The sequence below is a fragment of the Rattus norvegicus genome, chromosome 4, assembly GCF_021556685.1.
Source record: "Rattus norvegicus strain SHRSP/BbbUtx chromosome 4, alternate assembly SHRSP_T2T, whole genome shotgun sequence".
Classification (NCBI taxonomy): Eukaryota; Metazoa; Chordata; class Mammalia; order Rodentia; family Muridae; genus Rattus; species Rattus norvegicus.
Genome location: NC_141537.1, coordinates 181714978 through 181726999, shown reverse-complemented (window position 1 = coordinate 181726999; position 12022 = coordinate 181714978). Strand labels below are relative to the sequence as shown.

The following is a 12022-nucleotide window of genomic DNA, read 5'->3' as shown; positions in this document are numbered from 1 at the left end:
AAGATATACAGGAAACAACTGTTCCATGCCTGATACACAATAGGAAAAGGACTAGCATGTTATCTACAGCTGCTTTAGGCCAGAAAGCAGATGTATAAGACACTTATGGAAGCCAAGGAGCAGCACCTAACTGCCTGAAAGGAAGAGGACATGGAGGTGTCCTGAGAGAGGAGAGACTAAGCAGAGGACACAGGATTGCCCACAAAGGCTGGCAAAGGACACAGAGGGCCAATGAGATGGCTTGGTTGCTGAAGGCATCTGCTGCCAAGCCTGACAACCCAGACTGGATCCTGGGGTTGTAGGTGAGAAAGAACCAACATCCACAAATTGTCCTCTGATTTATACATAATGCCAATGTGCCCCCCTCAATAAAAAACATATAATTAAAACATTTAATATTTCTTGTAATTCCCTATAAGCCTCCCTGCAGACATTCTTCTCAGTGTTGGTTAAACCTGGGAACCTCTAGTTCAACGCACGTATGGATTACTAATGTGAAAGTGATTTCTCTCCATTTAACTCATTCTAGTGTTAGTTGTACAATATGACTTCATTTTGGATCTTGATGGCTCAGCACTTAAGAGCACTGGCTGCTCTTTCAGAGGACCTGGGATTGGTTCCCAGAGTCCATATGTAGACCAACCACCACCTAAAGTCCAGTTTCCAGGGATCGGTGCCCTCTCCTGTCATTCAAGGGCATTGTACACACACAGTGCACAGACATACAGGCAAATGCTCAGACACATAAGATATCAGTAAATCTTTAAAAACCACTATCCCACACAGACTTCCTAGTTCATCTTCCCTTCACCTTTACCTGACTGGGCTATACAGAAGGAAGGAGCGAACATCCGAATCATGTACTGTTTAGGAAAGACACATCAGAAAACAGGTCTTATGGCTCAGTGTCAGAAACCTATAGATCGATATCCTAAATACTTTTCCTACACTTCAGAAATATGGCCATACTGCTCAGTAATATGAAAAGTGTTATTTTTGTTTCCCATTCTGCTTAATACTAGAGAGTCTCTAGGAGACACATTTAAACTGAATCTGTGAACACTGGGTTAAATCACACTGCCATCTTTGCCCTAACAATCCCCCAGGGCACTGTGAAGCAACTGTGGCAGCAGTTAACCTGAGCTTAACTCTCAGCGTGGGCCAAAGCATCTGGTCTTTCTAATATTATTATTATTATTTTATTTATTTACATTCCAACCATTGCTCTCCCCTCCCACACCCTCCCCCCAGTTCCTTGTCACATCCCCCTCCCCCTTCTCCGAGAGGGTGCTCCCACCCCAGACCACCTGGTCTTTTCTAAGCACATGAACTTGCTCCTCGCCAGCCAGGGCCTCAGCATTGCCAGTAAGCTCTTCTCCTTCTGTCCCTTTGTCTTTCACTTCCCCCAGCCCTGCCTATTGCTTGTAAATGTTTATTATACCCAGTTATGGTGCTAAAACTCACACAGCTGCCTGCCCAGGTCCTGGAAACACAATGGGCACTTCCTACTTGCAGTCTGCTATTAACTTTTCAATTGTCCTCAGAGAACTGCATAAATCTGTTTCCTGGGCCCAGTCCACAGAACAGAAGAACCACGACAGAGAAAGTACACTGATGATCTTCTAGCTGCAACAGTGGCTACCTGTCAGAACTCATTACGCTGAGCAGCAGGGTGATGCAACAATGCCTTGACAGCACTTGAAGGTATCCCACGGAAAGTAAGAGTTCCACCAACCTTACAGAAAAGACAAATGCCGCTTCCCTACCAGAATACCACTTCCCAGGACAGCTGGTCTTGAAGCTATGATTTGTGCACAAGTCTCTTTACTCAAGAACCTAAGTAGGTCTGTGCAGTCATTAAAGACATTCAGTAGACTCTTTTTTTCTTCTCCTCCCTAGCTGATAGTGCTGTCACCTTCTCTGTCTAATTTCACAAAATAGAAGCAAAAGGCAGTTTCTTACTGAAACTCCACTTGCAGGCTGGAGGAGCAATGCTCAGCCAAGATGCTTCCAGCAGGCCTATAGGAAGAAACAAAAACACCCTCAAAGGTCAGGGGGTTCTAGCCAGATAAAACAACACCAAAAAGCACTGAAAATAAAAGGTTCATGTATCCTACCCAGCCTCAGGTCCCAACACTAAAACAACCCAGGGGCTTGTGGCCCCCAAATGTTCAGTCCATTACATCCCTTGTCTTCCTGTGGCCCTAAAACTCCTGCTTATCCTTCAAATGGCAGCTCAAACACTAGGCCCTCCTGGGAAAGGCCATGTGTTCCTAAACAGGTGCTCCTCTTCTCTGTCATCCCACTGCTTCAGCAGCTGTGCCCTGCTGCAGCACTACACATAGAAACACCATTATGGAACGGGTGCCTGGCTGTCTGCTCAGAGAGGGGAGGGAGCACCATGACTTTCCCCACATCACCTGGAGTACATGCAGGCACCTCAGCACAAAGGAATACCCCAGGTCTAAACTGGAGGGCAACGCCCACCACTCCAGTCTCTTTAGTGGTCGTCCCAGTTCTGGTGTCCCCTCTCTAAGATCAGGTACTAAATGTACCCTGCTGTGTGGTTGCTGAAGCAAAGGCTGGGACAGAGAAATCATCTTCTCCAAGCTCAATGGCCTCAAATTCAACTGGACAAAAAAATTTACATAATTAGCATGTAGCTTATCAGGTGTTATAGGGACACCCCCAAATTATGCTAATCCCTCTGCAGGGCATGTCCTTCACACTTACATGGTCAGTTCACACAAGAAACTTTCCTAATGGGCCTACTAGCAATCTCTGCTTCCTCTGTTTCTGGGTGCCTGACTGAACTGCAGGCATTTGTACATCCTCAGTAACACTTGTAAGTCAGAATCCAGGCACACAGAAGGATCACACATCATACTGTCAGTTTCTCTAGGTGGCTAACACAGACCTGGGCAAGAAGCTGAACTAAAATCACCTGCCTTAGAAGCATCGGGAGTCTGGGACTCCTTGAATGCTAACCCATATTAAGAACACCCGTGGGGCAGGCAATATGTGCAGGTCAGTACTGACATTTCCCACTCTGGTCGGTGGAATAGGAAAAGTCTTCTCTGTCTGGCTTGATAATGGCTGACATATGGAGAATCTTCTCACCAGATGTGAAAGATGTGTCCAAATGAGTGAAATGGATCTCTGTTGTACCAACACAGCAAAGGGCAACTCCTTAGTGCTATAAACCAGGCAACCAGCCCTGCTGACAAATACAAAACAGCCCTGCAGGTGGGCCTGCCAGCAGGCCGATGCTTAACTAACATGCTCATGGCTACTAACAATTAAATTGCATGAAGCAAGATACTGGTACAAGATCATATTTCCAAAAATAGATCATTAAAAAGTTCTCTGCTCTCTCAAAGAATCCATCTCCCCATGCTACCAAGTGTATACTGAATTTCCTACAACACTAGCACTGTAAGGTACCTCATATCCAAGCCTAGTGAATCATACCTTAATTACAGCAGTTAGGAGGCAGACACGTTTCAAACACAAACAAACACACACACACACACACACACACACACACACACACACACACACACAGATTGCTCTTGCTCACCAAGCCTGATTCTTTTATTTAATTTCTATCTGCTCTGCCTTACCCTCTCCTTCAGCACAACTATTCTAGTTAGGAATTGAGCAGTTGAGTTCAGGATACGCAGAGAGCAATTTAACTAAGAACTACAAAGAACTGAAGACTGGGAGTTTCAGGATTAAAAATAAAAAATTAAAATCAACCTCACGATTGATTTGCGCCCCTGAGGCTCAAAGCTATGCCACTGTTACAGAAAATGCTGTGTTGTAATATTTAGCCAACCCTAACTGGCTTTAATTAAGTCAGATGATTGCAGTATTGTTTATCTGGGCTTAATTGTTGAGGCTAAGAACCATGCCTCATCAACTAATTTTGTAGAGTTCTCAACACTCTGCCCTTATTGGCTTTTAACCTATTAAGACAACTACCATGTACACATATTCATGTTAAACTCATGCATCCAAGTTTAAGGGTGCTTCTCTCTATCTTAATCTGAGATAAATTACTTAAATCTGAGTTTTTTTTTTTCTCTCCCTGTATGGATCTAACAGTGGTATCCTCATTACATACCCATGAATGAGTTAAGAACATATAAAAGTGCTTCACAAAACCATAAGACACAATACAAGGTGCAACTAGCAGTCTTAAAATAAGCCTCCTCCAGGAGCAAGCATCCTTGCTATAAATCTGAGCACAGTTGTACATTTTTCCCAGGAAAAATTATATTTGACGTGTAAAACTCTAAAGAGCTCCTAAGGGGAATTATCCAAGAGGTAGAAGGGAAAAAGAAAAGTCAGGCAAGACTGGGAGCTGGGTAAACACACAGCAAAAGAAAACTTTTGCAATAAAGTAACAGGACAGAGAGCAAGCCTGTGTCTTAAGGGTCACTATCAAACGCTACCTATCTCCCCATATTCCTGGCCAGGTCACCTCAGCTCACTAAGCTCCGGTTTCCTCAGATAATAATCCATGAAGCTCCCCTGGATATCCAATCAGACTATCTATCTACACACAATGTATTTATGCTACTGAGGACTGTGCAAGTACACACTATAGTGAGCTAACAGCTACTGAGAAACTGTATGTATCCCTGGTGAGAGAGGGAAGTCTGTGTAAGGGGAAGAGAACAGCTCTGAATCACATCTAAGAATCACACTGGGAGACAACACTTGATCAATACAAAGCAGATTGGACTGGACAACTGAGGATGGCTGAGAGAACCACAGTCAAAATTCCAAGTCACAAAAGCACCGGCCATAGCAGCTCTGACACATGCACAACAGAGCGTGAAACCACACCAAGGAAGTGAGTGTTAGTGCCTACATACACTTCTCTACCCCAGACTCAACCATCTAAACTTTCATAGACACAATAAAAGCTGGGACCCACAGCAAAAGGCCTGTGATTTGGCGTGCCAAAAACAGATGGCACCAGCACTTATGCAGTCAGCCGGTGCTGCCATCTTGACTGGAAGTGTTGATTTGCAGTGGATCTGAGGGGCTAAACATTACTAATTCCACCAGCTCAGGAAGCATAGTAAAGCTGCTCCAGAAACCAGGAAAGGAGGGAATAAAAAAAATCCCTTCCTGAATCAAACACAAAGGTAGTAAATAACGTGAGGATGGTATAAGAACGAGTGCTACCTGCACACGTGTGATACACCTGCAAACATGAGTGCAACACTGCACATGCAGAATCAGTAAGACCCAACAAAGACCAGGAAAACATGGAACCTGTGAGAATCAGCAGCAACTTGGATTGGCAAGTCATCTAGTACTCACTGCAGGGAGGGCAGGAACTGGCTCAGGAATTTTAAAAGTGAGGAGACAACAGGACAATAGAAGGCTGATGTGGGGTCAGTGTGGTACACTGCACGTACTATGAAAATGTCACTATGAGACCTCTTATTCTGTACAACTAATATACATAAAACAAACACAAGAACTCAGCTTCAAACAAGTACAAGTGTCCATAGACAATAACAAGGCTGGGTTTTGTTTGGATTCACACAACATGAATGTGTATGTTCAGAACACCACAAGACCTGTAACTCATGGCTTTCCCTAAAATCTGTACAGAGACTGTCTAGGAGGGAGGCATCATGCCTCAGTACATTCAATACAAAGAAAACTATTCCACATGGGAAAAAGATGTTCTCCAGACTTCCATTCCCCAAGAATGATGCTTGCTTTCCCTTTAATGGAATAACTGATACCTTAGGATAAAGAACCTTTCAAAAGCAAACCTGTACTTAACTCTCTAAACTAGAGATTCTCAACCTGTGGGTCGTGACCCTTTTTGGGATCTAATAAACTTTCACAAGGATATCAGATATCCTACATACCAGATGTTTTATATTACAAATCATAAGTTGCAAAATTACAGTTATAAAATAGCAATAAAAATAATCTTAAGGTTGGAGGTCACCACAACAGGAAGAACTGTATTAAACAGTCACAGCAATAGGAAGGTTGAAAAGCTGTAAACCTTTTTAACTATTAAAGCAAACTTAAAAAGCAACTCTATAAAATTTTGTGCTGAAGATCTGGAAGCTATTGTCAAAGGTATAAATGACTGAAAACAGTTAAGACAGCAATGAATGCTATCTGCATGAACGTGACAGAGCTTTGTAGATGTATGAACACTGCACATGCAGAATCATCAAGGACTAACAGGATGATAAGTGCAAACAAAGATTTAAGATATGCTGATAACTTCTTTTGCTATCCTTCTCTTATTTCATGCACTTTAAATACCAATAGCTCTGCGACTTTCCCCATTAAAGTTTATCAATCATAAATTGTTGACTTAGAGAGAAGGGTCCTATCAAATTCAGCCACGAAGAGAGCACTTTCTAAACTCTCTGAGAGACTGGCCCCTGATCCTTAACAAGTACAGATCATCTGAGCAAGGATGAAGGTAAGAGCCTGTCTCACTGGAGTTAGGTAATGCTCACAAAATACACCATTTAAGTTTAAATGAATGTACTGTGATTCCAGTTTTCAGTTAACCAGTACCAAACATTAAGCCTGAAAATTCATAAATAAAACCTTAAACACTATTTTTTTTACATCCATGTATCTAGCAGACCTATATGAAGCACCTGATGAAGTACCTGATATTAACACCTGGAACTAAAAGAAAAAAATAAACTTCATGAAAGTTCTCTATCCCTTGGTATATATGCTTTTAACTTTTCAATTAAGAAAAATTAAAGGAACTCTTTTCCAAAAAAAAAAAAAAAACACCTGGAACTTCACACTCTCAGAGACCTTAAGTGACACCCCAATATTGAGTATCCATGGATGAACTTCTCTCATTCTATTCAAAACCTTGCTTCAGACATTATCAGAACAGCTATTTATGGAGATAAACACTGAAATGTCTGAGACACACATCATCAACTCAATCCCGACTTCATAATTCAGTCCAAACAGTATCCAGTGCCAAGTAGCCTTTAGCAATACAAGATATAGCAGGTGAAATGCTGCAGTGGGGAATGCTGAATCTACGTGGGTCTCACCTGATGGTTACAACTAATTCACATCAAAAGCAACTTTCAAACAACTAAAATATTTTACATGCCCAAAATAATGTTTTTTCATTTGCTGAGTGCAGTGGTGCACACCTTTAGTCCCAGCACTGGGGAGACAGAAGCAAATGGATCTGTGTGAGTTACAGTGAGCCTGGTGTAAGTTCCAGGACATCCTGGAACTATACAGCTACACAGTGAGACTCTGTCTCAAAAACAAAAAACACAATTCATTTCCTTAGGTTTTCACTACCTTGGCATTTCTAAAATTTAGATGCATTTTCCAAAATCTATTCTTTGCAACTACAGACCTGAACAAGACCTTCCTGAATGTCAAAGTCAGGGACAGTGTGTAAACCCAAGGTGTGTAGGCCCAGGCAGCTCTACCACTTACTGTCCATCTGACTTTGAAACCTCATTCATTCCCTCAGCAAGGCAGGAGTAATAGAAACACTCTCTCAGGCAAACAAGGTGTATAACCAAAGAGTCTGGCAGCAGAGGCCCTGTATAAAGTGTTGTCTGACAATCTCACCATTGACCAGGTCATCATCTGCACAAATGCCTTTTCCTCCTGAAACCCTTCAGTTGTCTGGTAAAGCTGAGCCTTCCTTCCTTCCTTGGCTTCAGTATGAATTTTATATTCTAGTTACTGGAGGTGGACACGTCTCTCCCTCAGAACAAAGACCACAGCATCTGTGTAAAGCGGGCAACCAACCCTTCTCTCCCTCCAATCCTCTTTCCAAAGCTTGTAAACAATAATATCCTGCCAATCAGCAAAGCCTTTACCTGGAAACTGAAGCCCCCTGTAACCAGTATATGACAGCACTGGTCATGCCTCACTAAATATTCCCTTGGTACTTGGACAAAAATGTGGCGAACAAGGAAGAAAGAAAGACTGGAGAATACACTTGTTTGTTTAAACAAACTCCTGCCGCCTTAAGCTTGCTTTCATCATCTCACTGAAAGAGGCCACGGTGCTTTCATTTAGTATTCAGGGCAGGCTTTCTACGTATGTCTAATCTAGCCCAGCCATAGCTTGCCCATCTGTTGATTTGAATGCAATGCTAGGATTCTCAAACAGCAATATGCTTGCTTAACTGGTCCTACGTTTACGTAAAATAAAGTCCTTTAACATTACGGCAAGATACAAAAATCCTCCCGGCATTGGTGTCTCCAACTTTGCCCAGCTCTGTGAGAAGGCACTTGCCTTCTCTCTTAGAATCGCCTATTACCAATTCTAACGAGATGTCACTGGTCTTTGAGGGAGCTGAACTTTTCTAAAGAAAAATGACCAAACCGAGACTAATGCTTTATCATTTTGCTTTTTATCATTTTCCTTTGTTCTTAATGTCCCACTTTCTGAAATTAAAATCTAGTATTTAAAAAGCTGCAGAGTTCAGTTTTTGAGAAAGAACTTAGTTGGGTAAGGAGGAGATTAAATTTTAAAGCTGCTTTAAATAATAAAAACTGCAAAGAACATCTTTTTATTTGCAGTCTTAGTTTCTATTCCTTGGCTTATTTATAAGCAAACTCAAAAAAACAAATGCTGGGGCTTCCACTATTCAGTTTAATGTGTTTTTTCTGAGTCTAATTTGTTCTTAACTTAACAGCAAAGCCTTTCAAAGGAGTACGGAAACTACGCCGAACTATGCTTCTCATTCTAAACACATTCCAATAAATGGGAAACCAATCAGTACTCTAGGAGAAAAACATCCAGCAGAGTGAAGGTACACACCAAACTTTTATCCCTTGTACTTCGGAGGCCAGGCTTTTCAAAATAAAAGTATTTTTATGACCGCGTGCAATATCGTAATTTATCCTATCTTGAACTAAATTATCTCTCCAAATAGACACGAGCGCAGCTAACTCAAATAAAATGTCTCTAGGCCACGAGGGAGAGAGCATAATAAACTTATTTGTTTTATATATCCTGAGGCATAAGAGAAAAACCTTTCCATGTATGCTTGTGCGTGTGACAACACAACTTGATATGCAAATAACAAGACTTATTGACTTAAAGAAGGGAGACCTGGCCGGTTTAAGACACGACTGCCAAACAAGGGTAATCACCACCTTAAAACCCTGAACTTTGTTCGCCTGGCTTCTTGGCAGTCGTGCGGCTAATACCAGACCTATTTCCATAAGTGGCTTCTACCAAAACGGATCCCGAGTTTTGCAAAGGAACCGGAGAGCGCACGGGCTCTGCACTGAGTCCCGAGGGGCGGCAGCAGCGCACTTCTGCACCAGCCGCTGCTCCAGACCCATCTCTTCACAGCGTTTCTCCAAACTTCGGGACCCAAGAGACCCCGCACCATAGAAAGTAGCATCGGTGACCGGGACACAGCCGCTCGGGCACAGTTTGACGCTGCTGTGCACCGTCAACTTTGTGCCGGCGAGTCGTGCCCTCTGCGTCCGGAGGGGACGGGAAGGTGGGCCCGGAGCAGGGTGCGCGCGGGGTTGGCGGCTTCGCTCCCGGTGCGCAGGCTGCCGCACCCGGCTCAGCGAAGGCCCGGGTGACTGACAGGAGCTGGGGGCGCGGCCCCGCCTGCAGCCCGGGGACGCCGCGCACGGCCGCGGTTCTCCGCTCCACCGGGGAAACCAGGGCCGGACGCCGCGGGCCGTGCCGCGCCAAGCCCCTCATACCTCCACGCAGCGAGCGCCGCCCTAGCCCCGCGGCCCTGCCCTGTGCCCGCGCTCGCGCCCGCGCCCGCTCTCACCTGCCGGTGTCGCCCGCTCCCGCTCAGCCTCCTCCTCAGCCACCGCAGCCAGCGGCGCGCGTCTGTCGCGCCAAGCCCCGCCCCGTTCCCGCCCCGAGAGGCGGTGCCAAAGCGGCCGCACCGGAATCTCGCGAGGCTTGACTCCTAGATCTTTAAGGGGTCGGCCCTGACGTCATACGCTCCCAGGCGGAAGTAGCCTTCTGGCGTCAGCGCCAGTCTTAACCCCCCCCCCCCCCCCCCCACACACACACACACAGCCCTTCGCCGGCGGAAGTGCAGGTTGGTCCAGGAGCCTGTGGTCAATCCAGTCACTACTGGGCGAGGTCTAACATCTTTGTCCCATGGCCCTCTCTAGTTAGAAGTGGTTCCGCCTGACCCTGAGAGGGGCCTGGTGTGAAACAGCACGGCTCAAGGCTGTGCAAAAATGGCTCAAAAGAGGGGAGATCACCACTGTAGCAGCTCTGTGACTTCCATGTCTCTGTAACTGGACCCGAAAGACTTAGAAGGAGTTAGAATTTAGGAGGGCCACAAGAAAATTGCCAGCATACACGAAAACTTTGCTAAACTTACCTGAAAATCCCAGAAGAGCTGGCAACGTACCATACAACATTAGGCTGGAAAATTGCCATCGTTTTCTTCCCTTTCCTCCCGATACCCGAAAATGAGCAAAGAGCCAAACACTATACAATGTGTGTGCTCTGCACGCTCCTTAAGTGCTACTATACACCATGTGTCCTACGCACACCTATGATCAATTTATACATCCTGTACGGATTAACGATAACCATAGGCTTCAGCAAACTTAACAACATTCACTTAAAGCACAAAAACAGACAAACTTTAAAGCCAGGTACAGTGGCTCATGCATGTAATTCCACCACCCAGGAGGCTGAGACAGAAGCTGCAGCGACTTTGAGATCAGCCTGGGCTACATAGTGAGTTCGAGCCCGGCTAGAGCAACAGAGTGAGACCCTCAATAGTACAAAAGCAGGCTCAAGCTTCTCTTTGACTTCTCCAGACAAGGACCATACCTCCCAGTGGGCCAAAGCTTCACATACACAGCACTAACACTACAGAGAAACTGCTAGCCTCCGGAGCGCCACACAGTGAGGGTGGTGAGAGACCTCACTGGCTACTTAGAATGGCATTCGGTTTAAAACGTATGAATCATTTATTTCTGGAATGTTCCACTTCGTATTTTTGGAACATGGTTGACTGTGGGTAATCAGAAACTGGGGGTGGGGTGTGGGTGGGGGTTGAATCTGTGGATAAAGGGAGAAGAGAGTGTGGTATTTGGAAAATTGCTTTCCTGTGGGATGATGCAGGGAGAGTTTTAGGAATGTGACACGGTTGTGCTTAAGGTAAAACTGGTCTTTAAGTAGGACCAATAGGGGGTTGGGGATTTAGCTCAGTGGTAGAGCGCTTGCCTAGCAAGCGCAAGGCCCTGGGTTCGGTCCCCAGCTCCAAAAAAAAGAAAAATGAAAAAAAAAAAAAAGTAGGACCAATAGAATCATTCCCAATCACTATTGACAGCCTCATCCTTTCAACAATGGAGTTTTATGAGACACCCTTAGCTTTTACACGATTGTTTGCAAGGACTAGAGGCTGGCCAATGATTCAGAACCCCTTCTGCTCTTACAGAAAGCCAGAGTTAGGTTCCCAGCACCCACAGCAGATGGTTTACACCATAACTCCAGCTCAGGAGATTGGATACATACACAGAGACACATATATACAATGTAAGGGTCTGAACACCACGGAAGGAAGACCCCAGACTCAGATGCAAAAACAAAGAGTATTTATTCTGCAGAAACAACCAGCGTGTGGGGGTCAACCATGCATTGAAATGGCCACCCCAAACGAAGGCATGCAGGCCTTCTTATAGGTAACCAGGGGAGCTCTCTAGAAGGATTAGGTAATCTAAAATTCATTGATGGGTATTAGGAGGTCACAGACAATCAGTGGTCTACATTCCTATGTCATCCAACACGTTCAGTCGTGTGTGGTCAGTGGTCTTCTGTATTCCTATGTCATGAATGTTCAATCTTGTGATGAGATAGGGCCGCCCAGCGCAGATGACCGGTTCTGAGATAAGATAGTTCCCCGTTTTTGTGGTTAACCCCAGGCTGTTCTTTGGGAGGGAGTTTTATGATCTTGTTCTGGATTTTATGGTCTGTTCCTAGAGCTGCTGTCTTCTGACTTAGTCTCAGGGCTTAT

General features: G+C 44.7%; 1 protein-coding gene across 4 annotated transcripts in view; it reads right to left on the bottom strand.

Annotated features, from left to right (window-relative positions):
* Stk38l (serine/threonine kinase 38 like) overlaps window positions 1-10935 on the bottom strand; it is a 59704-nt gene extending 48769 nt beyond the window's left edge. For 2 of the 4 annotated variants that reach the window (XM_087659385.1, XM_087659383.1), the window contains exon 1: window positions 9806-9869. The gene's annotated coding sequence lies outside the window, so the exon portion shown is untranslated. 4 annotated transcript variants of the gene reach the window in all.
* Window positions 10936-12022: the final 1087 nt, after the last annotated feature.